Below are 25,150 nucleotides of genomic sequence, written 5' to 3'. Positions count from 1 at the left end.
CCCCATGCTTCCCCGTCTTATTTATGCTGTAGTCAGAATGGTTTCATTAAAATATACATCTCATTTAGTCCCTCCATAATTAAGATACTGCAGTTGCACCTTGTTGCTGCTATGACAGAGGCCCAACTCTCCAATTTGGCCTCATGTGGTCTTACTCTTGCTTTTCACTTCTACTAGATCACTTCACCATCTGACTTTTCACTCTCTTGGATCCAGATGGATTGAGCTTTCAGTTCCTTTACAACGATCTAAGTTCCTTTGCAGAATTTGAAATAGCAAAATTATACAAAGTAAGGGATTCCTAAATAACAATGAACAGAGTAAAAAATTTCTAAGTCAGTAGGACTGATGAACAGTAATCTAAAAATTCTTCTTTTCACCGTTGTTATTCTCAATTGGTCATGCTAAATGTAATCAGTGAAGGCTTACCTGGTGTCTTTTATGAGAAGGGTATGTTCTGAATGTTGTTAGGCTCACAGAAAACCGAGAGAATTAGAATTAGTGGTTTTTTAAATGAACTTAGTTGTTTTTCTTTGTTCCTATTTTTCCTGTAGTCAAAATGGCTTCTTTCAAGATGCTATTGTTTCATTATAGTAAATAAACCCCCTAATTTATGACCATTATTTCTGGATTCTTGAGGTAGTATAATAAATGTCATTTAGGATGCATTCATCTCCAGGTAACCACAACAATAACCAAATGAAGAGTGGCTTTAATCGTAGAATTTTTATTGTTTACTTAAGAAGTCTGTAGGTAGACTATACAAGGCTTATTGAGAGCCTCAATTATATCAGGATTCTATTAGATGGGAACATATTTCACATTTATTGGCCTATTTCTCATGGCTGCAAATATGAGGAAGTCATCAATGCCTTACACAGGAAGGAATGGAAAGGAATATAGCAGTGAGATTGCCTCTTATGCATAGCTCTTAACAGAAAGCACCTCCTCCCTAGAAGCCCTGGTATGGACTTCCACATATACTTTATTGACTATAATTTTATTGCATGGTCAATTTTAGCTACACATGAACTGGGAAAAGCAGATCTCTAGAAAAAAAATAACAAAGATACCACGGATTAAAGTCCATTATGAACATCCCCTGGGGCTGGTCACATTGCCACTCCAAAGAAAATCAAACACCTGTTAGTAAAGCAACAATTGGAGAGTGATACTTGGAAGAAAAGGATTCAGCCCAGGGCATGCCCTATTTCTACCCTGTAACAATAAAGGATTTCGAATGCATCAGTTAACAACATTTGCGGGTAATGTCAAAACACAAAAACAATTTTCCACATAATATAAAGCAAAAATCTGTGTTCCATAATAAACTTCATGATTTCATTTCTTTGGTAATTTAAAATACATATTTTTAGTAATCTCTAAAGGACCAACTGGTACCCAAAAAGATATTCTACATCACTAATCATCAGGGAAAAGCCAGTGAAAACTATGAGATATCACTTTACACCTGTGAGAATAGCTATCATCAAGAAGACAAAAGATAACAAGTATTGGCGAGGATGTAGAGAAAGGGAAACCCTTGTGTACTGTTAGTGGGAATGTAAATTTCTTTTGCCATTGTGAAAAAGAGTATGGAGATCCCTTTAAAAAATTAATAGAACTAACATATGAGTCAGCAATGCCACTTCAGGGTATTTATCCAGAGGAAATGAAAATAAGATATTAAAGAGATAGCTGCACTCCTATTTTTTTTTTTTGTAGCATGATTCAAAATAGCCAAATAACCACCAGTGAATGAAGGGATAAAGTAGTTATGGCATATATACGCAATGGAATATTATTTAGCCACAAGAAAGAAGGAAATCTTGCTATTTGTAACAACATGGATGGACCTTGAGGGCATTATGCTAAATGAGAAACAGAGAAACAAATACTATGTGATATCACTTATCTGTGAAATCTAAGAAATTGAACTCATAAAACAGAGTAGATTGGTAGTTATCAGAGTCGTGGGGAGTGAATGGGAGAATTGGGGTGATGTTCTTTTAGTGTACCTACTTGCAACCAGTTGGTAAATAAGTTGTGGAGATCTGATGCACAACCTAGTGATTATAGTCAGTAGTACTGTATTATAAATCTTAAAGGTGTTGAGACTAGATCTTAAATGTTCTCACAAAAAAAAAAAAAAGTGATAATTATGTGACTTGATAGAGATGTTAGCTAACACTATAGTAGTAATCACATTGCAATATATATATAAATTTATCACACCAGTGTTGTACACCTGAAACTTACACAATACATATCAACTAAGGCTCAATAAAACATAAATAAAAGGATATTTAGGACTTTGTTTTTTTAAGAATCAGCAATATAGGTGCCCCTGGGGGGCTCAGGTGGTTAAGTGTCTGCCTTCTACTCAGGCCATGATCTCAGGGTCCTGGGATTGAGCTCCTCATTGGGCTCCCTGCTCAGCAGGGACTCTGCTTCTCTCTCTCTCTGCACCTTGCCCCTGTTCACGTTCTCTCTCTAATAAATAAATAAAATCTTATTTAAAAATTGGCAGTATATGTGTCTCTGCCTCTCTCTCTATCTCTCTGTGACTATCATAAATAAATAAAAAAAAAAAAGTTAAAAAAAAAAAAATTGGCAGTATATACCACTCATTCTAAGATGAGTAGAAATTAGTTTAGATTTAAAAGTAGACAATGACACCCGATAATATATATTACAAAACACTTCTATTTACATTATACCATTTAATCAACCCTATGAGGTTAATATTGCAATCTCCATTTTATAGAGGAGGAGTGGAAGCTTAAAATAAAAACATTTAGGAATTTGCCCATTCTACTAAGAAGTATATATGAATTTTGAACCACTCCTTTCCTTATTCTCACTTTCATGGTTCTGTGTAAAATAAGCCAAGTGGTCATTATATGACAATTACTCTGTTTACTTCTAAAAAATATTGAGCCATTTGAGTGCCAAATAAATATAGAGAATATACATGTTTTAAGATTATTTTTTACATCAGGAGTTTTAGAGCCCACTCATTAATTTTAAAAGTTTATCAAACTAAGGGATAGAAAAGTATGATCAGTCATGTCCTGGGAACAAAAATTTATAAATTAGGATAAAATATGCAAATGTCTATTGCAATGATCCAGACACATATGCAGACATTAAGAATTATATGATATTCCTTTAGTAGTACACTTTTGGCAGCCACTCTCACAGCTCATTTGAAACTTACAGTACCCCTCTCAAATAGGTATTATCACTCTACTTTTACTAATGGGGGAAATTAGGCTCAAATAAGTAAAATAGAGGAATCGGAAGGTACTGTGTTCTCTCAACCCAAAACAATCTTCTTTCCACTTTGCCAATATAAATGATTAAAATACACCATAGAGGAAGATTGAGAGCTTGTTTGTTCTTTGGAATCAGGCAGGATCAGTTCTAAATTCCAGTTCTGCCTCTAAGATGCTATGTAAAATAAGGACATAATAACAATATCATCTGGTATATTTTTTGGGATATTAAATAATACTCTATATAAAGTATTTGGTGTGTATGAAGTATACCATCAATGCGAGGTATTATTTGGAATGATATCTAATATTGACTAAGCATAAACCATGTGTGCTGTACTATTCTAGGCAGATTTCATATATTAAATAAATTAATTAATAATAACATTAAATGGAATTCAGCTGAGTTCTAGAGAGAAAATATTCAATAAACAAATCAACTCAACCAGTACTTGTAAATGCTTATTCTTTGTTCAACAGTTTTTGAGTCACTGGTGATGGAAAAGTAAAGAATACCAAGTCTTCCCACTCATGTCCCTCTAGTAGAAGGGGCAAAGAGTGTGACTTCCTACGGTAAGCAATGTTAGGAAGAAAAATTAGGATGCTGGATGAATACTTGGAAAATGGGATTTTTTTTCACAAAATATTTGCAAACTCTTTGACATTCTTCCTCCAAAAGTTGGAAGTTTAATTCCCCCTCCCCTTGAATACGGGGATCCCTAGTGATTTGTTTACAGTAAATAGAATTTGACAGACATCCAGAAAGCAGAAATCATAGTGTGTGAGTAAATTCCAAAGCTAGGTCACAAATAGCCATTTGACTTCCACCTGGCTTTCCCCCTCCCCTGTGCTTTTGGAATCTGGCTAACCTGAAGCAACTCTGATAAAGAGACCATGTGGTAATACCACAAGAGGCAAAAACAGATGCCTGAGCCCAGCTGTTGAGTCTTCTCAGTCCAGGTGTCAGGCATGTATATGAATGAGGCCTCAGATGATTCCAGTGCCCATCCTTTTGGCCATTTTAGCCAAGCAGAGTGGAACAGAAATAAACTGTTTTCACCAAGCCCTGTGCAGATCATAGATGTGAGAACAATACCAATGTTTTTGTTTTAAGTCATTAAAATTTTTGGTAATTAGTTATGCAGCAATGATAATTGGAACAGAAGGCATTTTACACAGGGATGGAGGAGGTTTTTTAAAGAGCAGATATTGAAACAGAGATCTGAATAATGTTACAATGAGTTGTTCAAAGATAAGGAGGATAATCTTTCAATGAAGAGGAAACAGCAAGTGCAAAGGCCCTGAGGTGAGAATGCACTTGGTATTTTAAAGGAATAACAAGACACTTTGTATGGCTGGAGTGGAATAAAAGCGTACCTACTTTCTCTGGAAAAGGAAATGGGGCCACTTAATAGAGGATCTTCTAGTTGGAAAACAGTTTAGATTTCATTATAATAAGTTACTTTGCTATCAACTGGAGGATAATTAGGAGTAAGTTTGCTATGATTTATTTATGTTTGAAAAAAGATTTCACTACCATTTTTACGAAGAACATCCTGGAACAAGAACAAGAATCAAAGAGAGATATTGTTTGCAGCATTACACACACACATACACACACACACACACAGGATGAAATATTCAGCCGTAAAAGAAGAAGGAAAAACTTTCACTTGCAAAAGTGTGGATGGATCTTGAGAGCATTATGCTCAGTGAAATCAGAGAAAGACAAATACTATATAATCTCACTCGTATGTGTAATCTAAAAAAAAAAAAACAAAACAAAACTCAGATACAGAGAATGGATTGGTAGTTGTCAGAGATGAAGGGTACACAGGTGAAATGGGTGAAAAGAGACAAAAGTACAAACTTCCAGCTACAAAATAAATAAGTCATCGAAACCATAGACATATAATGTATACCATGATGATCACAGTTAATACTGTATTGTATATTTGAAAGCTGCTCAGAATAGATCTGGGAAGTTTTTCCACAAGAAGAAAAATCATGACTATGTATGGTGATGGAGTTAACCAGGTTTACTGGTTAACATTTCATAATATATACAAATATAGAATTATTATGTTACAATACTGAAACAAATGTAACTTTATATGTCAATTGTATATCAGCCTTAAAAGGGAGAAATGCCATTTAGGAAGCCAGGAAGCAAGGATGGTGGTTAGGAAGGATATGATGGTGGCTTGGCCTAGGGTCCTATTTATGTAGCTAGGTGAGATGGTGTAATATACAGGGTAGAATTTGAAGGTAAACCGATAGATTTGCACCCGGACTGAATGAGACCAGAGATATGATGAAGCTGGATGTAGCATAGCTCCCCTGCCTTCCTACACAAAGGGCAGTTTACTGGCGAGCAGCACAGTCTTGGGAGCTTGTTAGAAATGCTGAATCCCAGGCTCAATTCCAGTCCAGTTAAATCAGAATCTGCATTTTGACAATATGCTCAGGTGATGCATGTAAAAAGGCATTAAAGTTAAATTGAACTTAATCTAAAGTTTGGTAAGCATTGTTTCAGACACATGGATATGTCAAGTAACAAATCGATTCGTCAAGTCTGACTCTAAGGGGATAGATCAGGACTAGACAATTAAAAAAAAAAGACAAGAAGCTGTTTTTCAAACTCTTGAGATAGATAATACATATCCACAGAATTATTATTTGATACCTAGTAATAGAAGTACCACTATTACTAGAAGAATCTATAATAATTCCTTCTTGGGATTATCTATCACTCAGTTTTTAAAGAATTTAGGCTTTCCTGAAAAAAATGTATTCAGAATTGCTATCTTGAATTGCATTTTCTGTTTTAGGTCATTTCTAACAGTGGGGCACAATATAACTTTATAAGGCCCCAGATAACTGTTAAATTTTCAGTTAGGAATTTTCACTAGAAAGCAATAGGCTACCCTGAAAATGCCTTATGACCCTTTTTTGTTTTGACTCTCAAACTCTTACTTAATGGCCACTTTGCAGCTCCAACAGAAGTTGAAAACTCTTAATTCCCCATCTCTGCCCGATTCAGTAGTTTTCCTTAAAACATGAGCTCCAAGCTGTTAATAATAAAATAATAATATTAATAGTTCCTTCAAACCTTAACTTTTCATCTAATCCCATCTGCATGACATTTCAGGCCTTAAACAAAGGTTTTTAAAACCATATACTAAAAGATATGACAAAATCTTCACATAATACAAAGGACACCAAAGTGCTTCAGTAATGATTTTGGAGACCAAATTATCCTTCAGGTTCCTGCAGTTTGTAGATAAGAGTATTTTTTGAAGTTTTATGCAAAGTTCACAATTACTAAAAATGTAAATTTCAGATGGGTATGTTCACTGTGAAGGTTGGAAGACAAGATTAGAAAGATCTTCTTAAATTAGCCTTTTTTTCCCCCTAGCGGGTTACAAGCAAGTTGAAGGTATTGAATATAATGCATTCCTAGATAAAATTTAAGACCTTTAAGGTTACAGAAAATAGATACTATAAAACCAAACCCAAAATGTATATTATTTCTTCTAGGATACAATTGTACCAAGCCATACCTGATGGCAAAAATCCAATTACAGCAGTAAAGGTTGCTCTCAGTTATTCCTTTCTTCCAGTAAAAGCAAACAGCAAAATGAGGTGAGCAGGAAGGAACTGCCTTCATAAATACATGGACTTACATTTGGTATCAATTTTTTGTTAGTAAGAGAATGAAAATAGATAAAAGCATCTAGTGCATTGCGAGTGCCTTCGATATAGATTTTTGCATTATTTTCAAGAAATGGGCCAGAGAAAGAAAATGTAACTTTTTTCATGATAGTAAGACATTCTCTAAGGAATGCAGGATAGTGTAATGGTGACTCAGTGATTGAAATCCTAACTCTAGAGAGCTCTATAAGTTCTAATAGCCATAAACTTTCTCAGCCTGTGTTATTCAGTAAAACAGGGCTAATTATATACTGCTCACTTTCTCTCTCTTTTTTTTAGTTAAGTTTAAAATTGGTAAATAATATTATATTAGCTTCAGGTATGCGACATAGTAATTCAGTGTTTTTATACACTATAAGGTGATCACCACAATAATTCTAATTTCCATTCATCACCATGTAGCTGTTCCCCTTTTCCCCCTAATCCCCAAACCCTTCCCCTCTGATAACTATTCATCTCTTCTCTGTATCCATTTTGTTTGCTCATTTGTTTATGGTCTTTTTTTTTTCAAACTGAACATGACTGAAATCATACAGTATCATTTGTCTTTCTGTCTTATTTCACTTGGCAAAATACCCTCTATGTCTACCGTTGTTGTCACAAATGGCAAGATTTCCTTTTTTTAAATGGCTGAGTAGTACTTGTGTGTGTGTGTGTGTGTGTGTGTGTGTGTACACATACCACATCTTCTTTATCCATTCATCCATTGATAGACACCAAGGTTGTTTATGTATCTCGGGCACTGTAAATAATGCTGCTGTGAAGCTGGGGGCCCATGTGTCTCTTTGAATGACTGTTTTGATTTTCTTTGAATAAATACCCAGAAATCAAATAGCTGGGTCATATGGTAGGGTTTTTTTTTAGCTTTTAGAGGGGCCCCCATACTATTTTCCATTGTAGCTGTGCCAATTTACATTCCCACCAACTGTGCACAAGGCTTCTTTTTTCTCAACATCCTCACCAGCACTTTTCATTTCTTGTCTTTTTTTATTCTAGGCATTGTGACAGATATGAGATGATACCTTACTGTGGTTTGGGTTTGCGTTGTCAGGCGTCTTTCCATATGTCTATTGGCCATTTGTAGGTCTTTGGAAAAAGATCTACTCTTATGCTCTGTCCATTTTTTAATCTGTTTTGTTGTTGTTGAGTTCTTTGTATATTTTGGATATGAGCCCGTTATCAGATATTGTCGTTTGCAAGTATCTCCTCCCATTCAGTAGGTTGCTTTTTCTCCTGTTGATGGTTTCCTTTGCTGTGCAGAAGTTTTTCTGTGTTACTCTCTTAACGTGTATTAGGATTAAGTGAAATAGTGCGTATGACCATTCGTCAAATTGTCAATGCTCAATAAATGTTAGCTGTTAGGATCACCTCAGCCTTTACCAGGCCATTAGTTCTTCTTGGCAGGATGAGTTTCACTTTGCCTACACCAGCTTGATCTCCACTGTTTTAAGGCTCGCTCATTTAAAGCCTAGAAAATTACAAAGACGCCATGAACACAATTACATTGACACTTCCCTGGTTTCTATGCTAGATAACAGTAGGGGTGATGACAAAAGAGATAGCTTTGCTTTTCTCCAGAATCCAGTTGTGGATAAAATGACACTGCAGTAAGCCCAAGTGTCTGAACCATGCTGATAAATTCTGCTTTCTCTCTAACTTTTCTTTTGGGCTTGATCTTTTCTAATGAACCCAGTTTGTCTAATCAGCAGAATATTTATAGTTCTAAAGCAGATATTTTGTTGCTGAAAATAGGCCCCAACCAGAGGTGAGAACAATGAAACATTCATCTTATTAAGATCACAAAAAAGAGGCTGTTTTCTGTTATATGTGTTCTCTCTCTCCAAGAACAGCAAGTGTGATTTATTCAGCATCCCATGGCTGTCCAACATGATATCCCTGTGCCCAAGCCATCAGCTCTCTACTGTTTCATTGATATAGCTAATGACCACCTGAGAACCCACTCACTGATTGTTGGACAGTCACCAACCCCCAGACCCAGAATGTTCATCTGCCAGTGACATGCAAATCAAATAGACTGAACAAGCCCAGGTTCCAAGGTCACTTCTGCCTCTTATCAGCTGTGTGAGCTCAGCAAAACTGCTTCACTTCTCCAGGTCTCAATTTTCCTTCTATAACATGGGAATAATTCTGACTCTTGCTGAGTTTTTGTGAGAATTAAATGAGGTAATTATATGAAAGACTATGGCATAAAGTGGGGGCTTAGCAAATATTTGTTTATATGAAGCTATGTTCCAAGACCTTATCATTTAACCAAGAACACTATTCTTTTTTTTAAATCAAACAAATCTTTACTGTTTGTTGTTACACACTCTTGGGTTCAGAGAACTCTTCTGAGTTCAAGACTGTCTCCCAGGGTGACGACAAAAGCTCTGAGGTTGCCTTAGGCTTTTTAAAAGTAGTTTTTCAGGTAATTCCCATAATACCACTATACCATTTGGGCCTTGTAATTTCTGGATTCATCTGATAATATGAGAAACACGGAGAGAAAGCAACATTATTTTTTGGTGCTGAGTCTTTAAAATCTGTGTTTTATACTTAACAGTGTGTGTCAATTAAAAATAGCCATGTTTCATGTGCTCAGAAGCTACACTTGGCAAATGGCTATTGAATTAGATAGTTCTGGTATAAGATTCGGTTTGAAGTTGTGTTGAAAATGATTACGTTAAAAAGTTTTTTTATTTTTAAGATTTTCTCTATTTGTAAGAGAGAGAGAGTGAGAGGAAGATCACAAGCAGGGGGGAGGGGTAAAGGGAGAAGCAGACTCCCTACAGAGCAGGGAACCCTACTTGGGACTCCATCCCAGGACCCTGAGATCATGACCTGAGCCAAAGGCAGAGCACTTAATTGACTGAGCCACCCATGCACCAAATAATGATTATTTTAAATCCATAAACCATTTACCAAGGCCTGTGTACACATCATTTTCAAAACTTTACTTCCACTGAGAAAATGGCTTGAAGAGAGAGAGAAAAAATATCTAATAGCACTGATCAGCTATTCATTCAGTGAACAAGGCTTCTTTCTGATTTTAAAAGCAGTGATGTTTGATCAGTGCCCCCTGCTGGTCATGTGCCAGATTAAATAATAAAGAAAAATCCTGTCCCGGGCTACAATAACCTAGATTGAAGCACCGAATAAAATTTATTTTATTTTCCAGAGAACTATCAACTTAGATGTATACAGTCAGTTAATAAGCACTGGACTATACCATATGTCTCACTGTCAAAAGAATGTTAGTTCTTGCTCACCTTAACGAAATATGCTTTTATCTTGAGCCAGTGGCGTAACTAAAATTTGGAGCAAAACAATGGGATCCAGGACTACTCATTCAGCAAATCTGAATGGACATTACTAATGTCAATGTGGCTGTAAGAAATTTAAACACGATAAGAAATTTTTAGATGCGATGACTAGACATATTTTATGCAACTTTGTGTATGGAAGCAATCAAGACTACAGGCTGCTGTTAATTTAATTTGGAATCTCAAAGTCCAAATTTGAAATGATGGCTAATAAACAACAGCTGCTCAGGTGGAATTTTCTGACACTGCTTTTGGTGGTGGGGAGGAATGAATTTCAAAAGAAGTTTAAAAAAAAACAAAACAAAACAAAAATAAGAGGAAATCTTCCACTGCTGCAAAAACAGAGTTACAATCATGTTCCTGTATTTTTCCAAGTTTGGGGAAAATTTCAGTTTCTTGAGTTTTTCCTCAAGAAAGTTTATAGTCCTTGGTTAAGTGGCTTCACTTAACCACTTAACCACACATCTGTTGCTCAGATGTATGAGCAACATTTAGGAAGGTTGTAAAAGAACCACCAAAGGAATGTATAACCTTCATAGTGAATTTGTCCCCTCTTGGAGCCCATCCCATCTTTATCTCCCCTCAAAACCCTGCTTTCAGCACAAGCACACCTCTGGCTTCTGTCCTTATATGTTGACTTTTTTTTTTTTCTAACCAAGGTCCTGATGATGCTTCACAGGAAGCCCTAGAATCAACTGGCAAAGATAGAATTCCCTTAGATTTGGAGAAAGAGAAGAGAACTGAGAGGTTGATTAATTAAGAGTAAATAACCTGTCATGTTTGCTAACTTAGGCTGGAAGTCCACATCTACATTTATTTTTCTGTAGCTTTTGTTGTTCAGAAAGGGAAGATGTACCATTGATATACCAGGGAAAGAAGTTCTTGAAAATGAAGAAATGGTATACTGCTTCTCTTGCCTGCCACAAAGATCAAATAAAGAAGATCTTAAATTACACAAAAGGCTTTTTTGAAAAATGTAGTAGAGTGTTTAAAAGTAGTGTCTGGGGAGTCACATAAAGTTCACTCTGGATCCTGGTCCCACCATTTACTAGATATTTGATGGGAACCAAGTTCTTAACTCAACGAGCCTTGGCCCCTTCATCTGTGAAATGGGATGATACCATGCCTTGCCTTATAATGTTATTGAGAGTTCGACAAAATATGCTTGGAAAGTGCCCAATGCATGGCACACACTTAATGTAAAACCTACTAAGATATATAAGGGTTTTAGAATCCTTAAAGAGATGTCCAAGTGTAAATCATCAATGATTTATAAGTTCAAATCCTTTAGGAAACTTCAGAGATTGCCTAGCAAAGAACATAAAAGCAAACTAACTCCCACAAAGCTGTCCATTCTCACTAATGCTACCCTAGTTCAGACTCTAGATTCATCCCCTGGACTTTTACAATAACCTCCCTGTTCTGTATTACCACATAATAAGCCACCTCACGACTTAGTGGCTTAAAACAAAGATTCATTATGCCTCATGATTCTGTGGTTTGGATGGGAGGTTCTGACTCTGGTCTCATCTGGGCATATTCTTGTGATAGGTAAGCTGAGAGCTGGGCTTCTTTCTCTTAATCATCTGGGTACTTCTCCTTCCTTGTGGTTGTTCATCCTCAAGGAGATATCCTGGGCTTCATACATAGTATCTAAATTCCAAGAAAGCAATCCCTAGTGCAACAAGCACTTTATAAACAGCATGGGTGTCATGCTTATTGATGACACTTGGCCAAAGCAAGTCACATGGCCAATCCCTGAGTCAAAATGGCAGGGAACCACATAGGTATGAACAAATGGGAGGCTTGACTCACAGGAACCATGAATGTAGAAGTCTGCCAAACCTCAAATGACTTCCCTCCTCCAATCAGCATTAGCATCTCAGCTTTCCTCATCCACAGTTAATATTGCCTCCTACTTCCACTCAGAGAACACATTTTTGATTAGCACATGTGGGAAAAGGAATATTTCTAGAGGCTAGAGACCAGGGATGATGCTAATCTTCCCACAGTGGGTAAGTCAGCCTATTACTGCAGAGGATTATTTACTCTGAAATATAAATAGTACTATAGTTGGGAACCTCTGTTCTTGATATAAGATACTGAGATAACACTAGGAATTAAATTAGACCTGATCTCCCAACTCAGGGAATTATTTCTTATGGGGGAGGATAGATAGGTAAAGAACAAGTGCAGTGATAGATGCTCTATCAAGTGATAGATGCTCTAAAATTTGAGGAGTACCTGATGGCTTAGAGGCCAAAGTCTGTTCTACTTTAGATGAGAAGTCAGGCAAGAGTGAGGAGGAAAGGTGAGAAATGTAGCCACAGAGAATCACATATGTGAAATCTGGAGGGTGTGGAATAGATTGACATATTCTAGGGGTGCCTGGATGGCTCAGTCAGTTAAGTGTTTGCCTTCGGCCCAGGTCATGATCCTGGGGTCCTGGGATTGAGTCCAGCATCAGGCTTCCTGCTCAGTGGGGAGTCTGCTTCTCTCTCTACCCTCCACCCCCCCCTTGCTCTCTCTCTCTCTCTCACACTCTCTAATTTAAAAAAAATATATTTTAAAAAAGAAGATTGACATATTCAATAATTTATCATTCTCACAATGTGGCTGAAGGATAAGCTATGGACTGAGAGTGAGATGAGGTTGAGAGAGAAACCAGAGATGTAAGCAATGGGGAAACCATGGACAGCTACATGAGCTCATGACAGTGATTCTCGCCCATAGCTGCACATCAGGATTACCTGGGGAGCTTTTAAAAAATAACCATTTTGAGGCTCACACCAGACCATCTGACTCTCTGGACATTGGGATTCTGAAATCTATAGATTTTTAATTCTCCTCAGGAGATTGCACTGTACAGTTGGAGTTGAGAACTGTGCTATCTTGTAGGCAGCAGGCAAACAGTTTTTAAGCAAGCGGCAGCATGATATTTTAGAATGGTGTATCACAGTGTGGAACATAGATGGAAGAGGGGCAAAACTAGACACAGAAAGAGACCTACTCTACTGGGAGATGACCTTCTAACTCTCTCAGAAGAGAGTTAATGAGGACCCACACCAAGAGGCAGGGATGAGGCTATTAATAGTTTGAGTTAACAAAACTCAAGTATTCATTTCAAACTGAAGGATAAAATGAAGGAAGTGATGATAGAGAAGAATTTAGATGGAGGACAAAGATTGCATGATTCCACTTACATGAAGTATCTAAAATAATCAAACTTAGAAATAATAAAGTGTGGCTGCCAGGGGCTAGGAAGAGGAGAAAACAGGAAATTGCTGTTCAGCAGGCATAGCATTTCAGTTATCTAAGATAAATAAACTCTAGTGATGTGCCATACAACATTGGGCCTATAAAACTTAAGGGGGTAGATCTTTAAAAAAAAAAAGATGGGGGTCGTGGGGAAGAGAGAGAAGAATTTAGGAAAACTTCGGATTTCCTGGTGTCCCCATTTGATGAAAGAGTAAGGCCAATTACTGATTTGAGACCATGATATGGGTTGGAAGATTGTAAGTCATATTTGGATATATAGAGTTTGAGAGTCCTCTGCTCCAAGCTGCTGTTAGCATGCAGCATTAGACTGCTCTTCAGCACACATTTGCTCATAGTGATTTGTGAGTCATGGAAATGGATGAGTTTGTGTATAGATAGTGGAGGAAGGAAGTCAAGGACTGCCTCTTGCATCATAGCAATATGGGAAGAGTCTGCAAGAGAGAAATAAGCAAAGAGCACTGCTAAGGAAGGTTCAGAGACACTCCTTTCTTCCCCATTCCAAGTCATTTTAGACTGCTCGGTAGTAACAGATGACTGTTCAATAATGAAAGTATGAGTTTTTTATTCCATTGTTGACACTCTTCAGTGGTTCTCCACTACTCATTGGCTAAAGGCCAAGCTTGACTTTTAAATCTCTTCCCATTCCAGACTTTGCATGCATTTTTCCCTGGTTTCATCCTCCACCATGCCCCAAAATGCCATCTCTACTAACACCAGATGACTTTAAACTCTTTAAACTTGTTGAGATGCTTCATGCCTCTGGCCTTTGCACTAGGTTTTCCTCTGACCTACCCACTTCCCTTATTTTCTTTGTTTCCTTGCTGAGCTCCCATAAGCCGTTCAAAACTCATTTTAAATGTCTCCCTCTTTCTGCTCCAATTAGAAAGCTCCTTAAGCATATTATATAGACCTTTATCCAAGATGGCATTTCCCAGGAAAAGGCACATAGAATATAGTTATTAAAAACAAGACTCTGGAGGCAGAACTGATTGAGTGCCTCATAGGATCTCCCACTGGACAGTGAGCTTCTCTTGAGAATAGACACGCCTTCTTGCTAACATCACCAGCAGGTTAGCACAATCCTGCTTACATTTTTTTAAAGTTTTAATCATTTAAAAAATCATTTCTTTTTTTCCTATTATTTTCTTAATATTTCCTAGTACTATTTTCTATTATTTTCCCATTATTTAAAAATAATCCTTTTAAAGAGAGTTTATGTGGAATATTTTATAGAAATATTTATAAGCATATATACATAAATACTTCATTTTTAATGATTTTAAAATTTATACTGAGCATTAAATTCAAATAGCTTATAATTAACTTCAACTTAATCATTAACAAAAATAATAACTTTCTTTGTATATGTTAGGTAACAAATGGATATTTTGTCAAGGAGACATATTTTCTGTCTTTATATCCTCCATAACTTATATAAAGTTCAATATCTGGATGTACTTTCTTAATGTAATCAAGATCGTAGTAGGCCAGTTAATTAAAATACTGATGCAAGTAAGAATCATCCACCTCAACTGCTGGGATGAAAGTATTTGAAAGTAGTCTATTGAATGCATGAGTCAGCTTATTTTTATTGGAGGAAATGGTATATTGCTCTGGTGAGTTAGTTAAGTGGAAAGGTTATAGAGAGTCTCCATAGCTCATTTAATTTTTTTTTAATTTTCTTTTTTTTTAAGATTTTATTTATTTATTCATAAGAGACAGAGAGAGGCAGAGACATAGGCAGAGGCTCTTTCTGCGGAAAGCCCAATGCAGCACCTGATCCCAGGACCCTGGGATCACGACCTGAGGCAATGGCAAATGCTCAACCACTGAGCCACCCAGGTGCCCCTGTTCATTTAATTTTTTAATGTAATTTTCAAGAGATAATGGGATTCAGATTCAGAGTGACTGGGTTCAAATTCTACTTCTGCTATTCCCTAGCTATATTTACTTATTCATGTTACAAATTGTCTATTGAGTTCCTATTATGCATCTTGATTTCTGTGCATAGTTGAATACTGGAGATAAGAATGGCACAGTTATGATTAAATATTTCTAATACTGCTAACTACCTATAACACTTTGGGTAATGCATTTAATTTCTTGTTGTCTCTGTTTCCCTGTCTATAAAGTGGGGATATAATATTACCCACCTCATAAGATTATTGTGAAAATTACATAATTTATAAGTGGAAGTTCATCAGAGTTAGCACATTTTTTTCTACAAGGGGTCACATAATAACTCGTTCTAGTTTTGTAAGCCATATTGTTGCAAAACATCAACTCCATGTAAAAGCAGCCAGGGAATGACTACACTGTATTCCAATAAAACTTTATTTACAAAAAAGATGGCAGCCAGATTTGGGCCACATTCTTTTATATGCCAACACCTAGAAAATCAGCTCTGGAACATACCAAACTTTTTCTGTCTTTATCATTAATTATTATTTATTTTATTATTATCTTTATCTTTTATTTTCATTATTTTATATTTCTGAGGAAATGTTTTTTTCATTAGAGGTATCTCATTTCACTTTCAGCCAGATTTGTGTTTGCTTCTGCCAGTTATTTGGAGCACCACATACCTGACAGCACTTTAAATTGTCTGTTTAAGATTTTGAACCTCTCTGGTAATGAGAATGTATGTGAGAAATCCATGTTAATAAGAGCTTGTAGTCCTAATTCTTAGGGGAGTTGTCTTTTTCTTCCTTTTATCCTGTGCCAAGGTTGAAACATGAAAGTTCCTTATTGCTTTTTTCTGCATGGTGGTTTTATTACTCATTTGTTCTGACACTAAGGATTTAGCTGTTAGGTGTCCTAGTTTTATGTGGAGTTTTCCTATTAGATCCCCATCTTGGGCATTTTTTTCTTTCTTTATAGTAGTTAAAATAATAGTGCATTTTACAATCTATGGGGTCCTAAATTTGATGAAATATGTTAGTAAGCCTCAGGAAATACTAGCTATTGCTATTTTCAATCATTTCTGCTGTGGACACTATAGGGTGCTCTGCCTTAATTCCCTTTCCCAGCCAGTACATCTCTTCATGCCTTAGCTGTTCTAAGTGCTTTCAGAGACAACTAGAAGGTTACTCCTCACCCTCCTCCACAGATGTGGCCTACAGCCACTGAATGACAGAGTGGTGGATGTTATGAGCTGAATTGTGCCCCACCCCCCCATATTCATACATTGAAGCTCTAACCCCCAGTATCTTATTTGGAGACAGCTCCTTTACAGAGGTGACTAAATTAAAATGAGGCCCTTAGGGTCAGCTCAAACCCCATCTGATGAGTGTCCTTATAAAAAGAGGATATTTGGATGGAAAAAAAAGAGAAATCAATGACTCTATTGAACAAAGATAGGACCATGTGAAAAGGCAGCAAGATGGTGGACATCTGAAAGCCGAGGAAGGAGTCTGGAACAGATCCTTCCCTGTGACCCCCAGGGGAAATCAAGCCTGCTGTGCCTTGATCTTGGACTTACAGCCTCCAGAACTGTGAGACAATACATTTCTGTCATTTAAGTCACCCTATCTGTGCTATTTAGGTAAGGCGATTCTAGCAAACTAATAAACCGGGGGTAGAAAATGCTGACCCTCTTGCCTCAAGGTAGAACAACTCTTGCTGATCCATCTTCTTCCTATCTTGCTTCCCTCAGTCCTTTCTGCCTAAGAGCACTCCTTCAATATGTCAAGTGCATTCAGACCTGGGTCAAATTCTCCTTCTAGATAACTGCTTCTAGATAACCAGATAACTGGTCTAAAATAAGGTCTATACTTGTCTTAATCTGTTCTGGCTGCTATAACAGAATACCATAGACTGAGTGGGTTAAACAATAGAAACTTATTGTTTACAGTACTAGAGGCTGAAAAGTTTGACATCAAGGCACCAGCAGATTCAGTGGCTGGTGAGGGCCCACTTCCTGGCTCATAGACAGCCATCTGGTTGCTGTGTCCTCAGATGGTAGAAGGGACAAAGGAGCTCTCTGAGGCCTCTTTCATAAGAGCACTGAACCCATTCATGAGGACTCTACCCTCATGACCTAAGCACCTCCCGAAGTCCCTATTTCCAAAATTTCCAAATTTTAACATACAAAATTGTTGGGGAAGGGGACAAAAGCATTCAGTCTATGGCAACACTTCAGAACTTTTCTACATTCCAGAAGCCTCTCGGTTTTGGCAGACAAATGGTAAATGAGGACATAAATCAGATCAAATTATAAGGATCACGTTGTCAATCATCTTGTAATGATAGTGTGTTTTTACATCTGTGCTGATATTCCCAGCATACCAGTACATTAGAGTGATGTTAAAATACCACGTGTACGTACTACCACTGAAATAGAAGACACATTCAAACAGTATCTGAATTGGCAAAATGACTCAGGAAAAACCTGGCATCCTTAAGCACATGTGGGGAGCAGATTTTTAAATACTCACATCAATCTAATTACAAAAAAGCAGGGAAAAATATTAATATCCTAGGCATATGTAGGAATTTCAATTATCTCTTGCAATATGTTGTAATTTTGCATGTTACAAAACATTGTTATTTTTAGCCATTAGATCATGATTCATCCTGATAAACTTTAATTTTTGTGGACTTTTTCAAAGTTTTCCTTTATTAGAATGTATTAACATAAATAGCTACATAGTGTGTGTATAAGAGAGAAGGAGAGAGAACAGAAAGATGTACATACATGTTCCTGAGGGATTCCTGGGTGGCTCAGCAGTTTAGTGCCTGCCTTCAGCCCAGGATGTGATCCTGGAGTCTCAGGATCAAGTCCCACATCAGGCTCCCTGCATGGAGCCTGCTTCTCCCTCTGCCTGTGGCTCTGCTTCTCTTTCTCTCTCTGTGTCCCTCATGAATAAATAAATAAAATCTTAAAAAGAAACATATTTCTGAAAAAAATTAGATATTTATTGCTCCATGGTTTTAGAAGCAAAGAAATTCTAAGTGTATAGGAAGAGGTAAGGGATTTCATGTATTTCCTTATAAGACGCTATGGTCTGTGATAAAATTGTACCTTATTAAAAGAGAACAGTGCAAGCATTGTTAAGATCACTCAACCAGGAAGTAAATTATGGTTAGGTCTCTACAGTCTGAAATGGAAACTTGAAACAATTATCAGGTAATTCAATGAATTTCAAAATAATTGCCACAATTCTCCACTCCCACTTTATATAAGGCAGGTGAACCATTCCAAATGAAAAACAAGAGGAATATAAAGGAATATAAGACCCTGATGGAGATTATATTCTATCTCACTCTTGTTTTCCTGGACAAGTCTGTGTCTACCTTTAATTTTCCCAAATTTGTCTCTAGGCTAATAAAAACACGTGCATGCAAAAAAAAATTGCAAAGGACAAAAGTAATCCTTTGCCTCTATTATGAAACAAGAATTTGCTTAGTTTCTTTACCACTCTCTTCCACCCATCACATATACAAACATACTCACTGCTTACCACTTACCTTGGAGCTGCAAAAGATGTTTGATATCAAGTCTGGTCCTTAAGGTTTCCCAAACTTTAGTCTTTAGAATCACTTGGAAAACTTTTTGAAAATCTTCATTTCCAACCCCCAGCATTGACAATTCTAATTCCATAAGTACAAGAAACATTGCCCTAGAGAACAAAAGTTAAATAATAGGAAAGTGTAGTCAGTATTGCTCTTTGACTTTACATATGTCAGGAAGGCAAAATGTTTTTACAAATACATGTGACCACCCTCCCTCTCAAATTCATGATGGGTGTCATTAGTTGGTTATGATAATCTTTCCGCTAACTTCACACAGTCAAAAATTCTTGTTACAGAATGATTGGTGGCTACTACCAACTGAAGTTGGGTGAGAAAATCAAACCTATTTGCTTTAAAAGAGGAAAGAGAGAGAGTTGATTCAATTGCCAAAAAGACAATAAAAACTTTAACAGCAAATACATTTATATCAGAGTTCTTCCACTTGTGGTATGTAAATTTGTTTTTGCGTCTTTTTTCTTAATGTCATATGCCAATTTAAATATAAAGTATATCCCTTCCGGGGCACCTGAGCGGCTCAGTCTGTTAAGCATCTGCCTTTGGCTCAGGTCATGATCCAGGAGTCTTGGGATTGAGCCAAAGATCAGGCTCCCTGCTCAGCAGAGTCTGCTTCTCCCTCTGCCCCTCACCCCGCATGTGAACTTGCACGCGGGTGCGCTCTCTCTCTAAATAAATAAATTAAATACTTAAAAAAAAAAAGAAAAAGAACCTCTTGTTTACCCTAGAGTGATCCATTTCATATGTTATTCAGAAGATACTTCATAAAAGTCAGGTCAATAGACAACTGTCTCATTTAGTAGCATACAATCTTAAATCTTCATTAGAAGAAGGAAAAAGAGAGCTATTAAAATTTGCCAATCTCCCTTCCCATTTTTTCTTCATTCTAAGAACTCATTAGTCTTAAACCATTGATGTTAAGAAGATACTGATTTCTGGGGTACCTAGGTGGCTCAGTCGGTTAAGCAGCTGCCATTGGCTTGTGTCATGGTCTTGGGGTCCTGGGATGGAGCCTCACATCAGGCTCCCTGTTCAATGGGGAGTCTGCTTCTCTCTCTTTGTCTCCCCTTTCCCATAGCTCATTCTCTCTCTCAAAAAAAAAATAAATAAAATCTTTAAAACAAAATACTGATTTCAAGCTTTAGTGAAAAGGTTATAGTTTTATAAACTTAGATGAAGAATGCTACCCTTTCAAGAGTAGAATAAGATTTTGACTGAGAGCTTGTTCACAAAGACAGTAGAGACTGCAGTGTGAAGATAAAAGCGATAATGGAAACACAGAACCAGCAACAGCAAATTAATCATGTGATGTAATATTAATAATCAGAGGGGGGTCTGATATTAAAATCTAACTGAAAAGGAATTCAGACAAAAATATTCAGCTTCTACACTTCTTTTTTTAATATTTATTTATTTGTTTATTTATTTATTTATTTATTTATTTGAGACAGACAGCAAGTGTGTGAGAGTTGGGGGAGGGGCAGAGGGAGAGGGACAAGCGGACTAAGTACCCATCATAGGGCTCAACCTCATGATCCTGAGATCATGCCCTGAGCTCATGACCTAAGTTGAAATCGAGTCAGATGCCCAACGACTGAGCCACCCATCAGGCTTCTGTACTTCTAACATGAGCTTCTCAGGGCAACATATCTTGAGAGGCCAGATATCTCCATAATGCCTTTCCTTTGCTATTTTCCTTGACAAATAATTGAATTAAAATACTTTTGTGAAACAGTAAGCCTCTTGAACTATGCATCCAGGAAAGGCACCATAAGAAAGGCACAGGCAGCAATGTGAGAAACATAATGGATATTTGTTTAGGCTTCCTGAGATATGGCATGGACCATAGTGTTATTTATGGCCTGAGTAAGCTTACTCCCCCCCAAAAAAGATGAAGGTTTTGACCCCTAGGCCCCATGTTTTTTAGTATGGGAGTGGTTAGGCAGGAAATGGAAAAAGTGAAAGAGGGTTTGAGATGATATTAAAATGTGTGAGCTTATTAAAATGGTGTGATAGCTTATTTTTCTTAGTCAGACCTGGCCCTGGACAAAGCGTAATTTCCATAGGTGGAGGAATGCCACATGGTTAATAAAATAACCAAAGCTTATGAAAACCAGGGATCCCTGGGTGGCACAGCAGTTTGGCGCCTGCCTTTGGCCCAGGGCGCAATCCTGGAGACCCGGGATCGAGTCCCACATCGGGCTCCCGGTGCATGGAGCCTGCTTCTCCCTCTGCCTGTGTCTCTGCCTCTCTTTCTCTCTCTCTGTGACTATCATAAATAATAAAAAATTTAAAAAAAAATTTAAAAAAAAAGCTTATGAAAACCAAATAGGTTTTGTCTTAATTCACATTACTCTAGAGCCAAAGAGCACCTGATATACTGGGGGTACTGGGTGTGTTTCACTCTAACAGATGATAGTGAAGTGTTGGGGTTTGTCCTTAGCTCATATCCAGGTAACTGCTTCTGCTTTAATTTCTCGTGGCGTTTGTAAATTCTGCCTTAGTTAGGGAGTAGATGAAATAGTTGCTATTTATAACTTGCATTTGTTCTTCCCATGCACATGCTCATATTTTTTAAACTAACGTTCAATAATTGTTTTCTTACACAGTATATTTGTTGTTATTTACCATTTAAAACCCAAACCCAGCCTTCAGGTGCACTTATATAACATGCTTAATATCTGTTTGAAAATAGAAAGTTTCAGCCCAATTGCCATTTTTCTTCTGTCAACCAGTTTTAACTGATAATTTTAGTAAATAGAACTGAATTTTTTTTGTTCTTGGAGGAGTATATAAATGTATGGAATGTCCCACCCCCATCACCCTCAATGCACTCCTATGGAACTGACATTCATAAGGTAAATATTTGGTGACAGGGTTATCCCCTTAAAACTTAAATTCCAAAGTTATATAAGCCAGAAGGAAAACAGTAATGTAGAATGTCCTCTTCAAAAAGAGATAAGCTCTTTATCTGAAGTGTGGGCTCTGCTCTTTGAACATAAGGGTAAAATGAGCCTCTGACCTATCCAATGATAAAATCTATTTTTTTTTTGAATTTTTAACATCAAGTTAGCTTTAAAAGGGCCTTTTATATTTAATATGTTACTGAAACTTATCCATGTATAAACATGTTTGATATTGGTGTGGTGCCAACTTCTAGAAATGGTGGATTAAAGTGAAAATTGAATATACTAAAGTAGGTAATAGTATGATAATTTAAAGTTTTTGGGTTCCAAGCCCAGTTACAGCATCTATGTGAGGAAGAAATTGAGGTCTAACAACTTCACATTTAACATCTGTAAATCGAGAATAATAATAATAATACCTATTTCCAGGAATGATGTTCAAAATATTTAACAACTGGTTGGGCACTAAAATAAAAAAGTCAGAACATACATTTGTTCAAAATAAATACATTTGTTCAAAATAAATGCTGGCCGGGATGCCTGGGTGGCTCAGCGGTTGAGCGTCTGCCTTTGGCTTCAGGGCGTGATCCTAAAGTCTCAGGATCGAGTCCCACATCAGGCTCCCTGCATGGAGCCTGCTTCTCCCTCTGCCTGTTTCTGCCTCTCTCTCTGTTTGTCTCTCATGAATACATAAAATCTTAAGAAAACAACAAACAAAACCAAAATAAATGCTAGTCAATGCCTGTACCATTGGGGATTAACTGAATATCAGCCACTTTTATCTCATGGGATTTTTGGCACATATAAGACCATAAGTCCTAGCTATATGTGATAGCCATTGTGTAACTTGTCCCCCAATGATTTATACTTTTTATCAGGATTGGTCTGTGTGACCAATAGAAAGAATACATCAGAAGGAAAGGCACATAAATTTTTTCTAAGGTTATATTATAAAAGTCACTGCAGCTTCCATCATGGTTGCCATCATCCTTCTTTTTATTTGTTACTCAGTCTGGGGTAAGCCATATTATAAGTAGCCCCATGGAAAGGTCCATGCTGTGAGGAGCTAAAGCGTCTGACTGTAGCCATCTGAGAAGGTTAGAGGCAGATTCTCCAGCCTGAGTAAAACTTCAGATGACTGATACCCTAACAGCTTGATTATACCATCACAAGAGATGCTAAGCCAGAACTACCCAGCTAAGCTACTCCTGGATTCCTGACCCACAGACTCTGTGTGAGATAATTTTGTTATTTAAGGCTCTGCGTTTTAGAATAATTTCTTATGTAGCAAGATAAGAGAAAGAGAAGGGGAAAAATCCCATTAGGACATAAAGTATGCAGTTCTTCATAAAGCTGAAATCTGAATAAAGGAGAGATCTTAAATAAGAATCTTTTTTGGAAGCAGTAGTGTGGAGGAAAGATAATCATATTCAGTTCTATAGGTTGTACTCCACATAAGAGGGACCTAACCATCAGAGGGATGTGAACTGAGGTGAAAATCAAACCCATACTCTATTCTCCAAAATGCATAATCTGACTCAGAGTTGCACCTATCCAGAAGAAGAGGTACCTTTCTCTAATTCACATCAAGGTTTAATTCTTTTGACAAGACATGTATCCATAAGGTTTTGTCCGTATGGGGGAGACATCTCTTCCTAATAAACACAGAGACACCAAGTGGGCTAAAAGCGGTACCAGTGTTGGTGGAGGAGGGAATTTAAACCTTTTTGAAGATTTTTTTTAGCTTCAAATCCTGCCTACCTCATTTACTTTATGTGCCTCTTTGGATATGTTTTATAATGTCAGTTTTTGCAATAGTAAAATAAGAAAAAAGAACAATGTTATCTATGTAATTGGATTATGACAAGAATCGTATGATGTAACTTTTGAAAATATCAAGCTTGAAGGGCTGGTACATAGTAAATGCTCAATAAATGCAATTTTTCCCATTTACTTTTTTTTTTTTTTTTAATTTATTTTTATTTTTTTTTATTTTTTTTATTTATGATAGTCACACAGAGAGAAAGAGAGAGGCAGAGACACAGGCAGACGGAGAAGCAGGCTCCATGCACCGGGAGCCCGATGTGGGATTCGATCCCGGGTCTCCAGGATCACGCCCTGGGCCAAAGGCAGGCGCCAAACCGCTGCGCCACCCAGGGATCCCTCCCATTTACTTTTTATCTCAATTTTGGCAGCATGAGAAGTTTGTTTAATGGAAGAACTTGCAAGCTTGCCAAAGAAGTCAAAACCCATATTGCTCCGTGTTATAAAACTTACTAGAAAAGAAAGCTTAGGAAAATGTGTTATGGGATGAATGTTTGTGTCTCCCTCCCAAATTCATATGTTGAAAGCCTAATCCCAAAGTAATGGTATTTGCAGGTAGGGCATTTGGGAGACAGTTAGGTCATGAGGACAGAGCCTTCCTTCATGAATGGCTTTAGTGACCTTTTAAGAAGAGGCCAGAGAGGTAACTAGTTCTCCTTCTGCCAAGTAAGGCATAACTTGAAGATGATCATCTACAGTGTGGAAGAGAGCTCTCACCAGAACCCAACCATGCTGGCACCCTAATCCCAGACTTCTAGCCTCCAGAAATGTAAGAATAAATTTCCATTGTTTATAAACCACTTAATCAATAGTAATTTGTTATGGCAGCTAAGAATGCTCAACAAGTAAGAATGCTCAACAGTAAGTCCTAAACTATGTAGCTGCCAGCATCACATAAATGAGATATATAGGTAGATGTTGGATGGATGGATAGATACATATATAAATAGATAGATATATACATACTTATGTACATATATACATAGAATTTGTAACGAATAGATTTATATATATGTATATCAAACATTTGTATGTATACATGACACAGAGACTAAGCTACATTACATTCCTATTGCATAATAAATGTGTAATAAGCTTCCAATAAATAATAATTCAGTCAGTTTTTCTCTAGATATTTAATTACTGGATTTACTCTCCAAAAATCAATAGAGGAAACAATTTACATGGTATACCAAGAATTGAATAGTCTTAATTAAATATTTCTGTATCAATATTACATACACTCCAAGAGATGCAAAGCTATCTCTAGGAGATGATAAAATTCTCAAAGAAAAAA

Source organism: Vulpes lagopus, chromosome 7, assembly GCF_018345385.1.
Source record: "Vulpes lagopus strain Blue_001 chromosome 7, ASM1834538v1, whole genome shotgun sequence".
Lineage (NCBI taxonomy): Eukaryota > Metazoa > Chordata > Mammalia > Carnivora > Canidae > Vulpes > Vulpes lagopus.
This window is presented reverse-complemented; position numbering follows the sequence as displayed.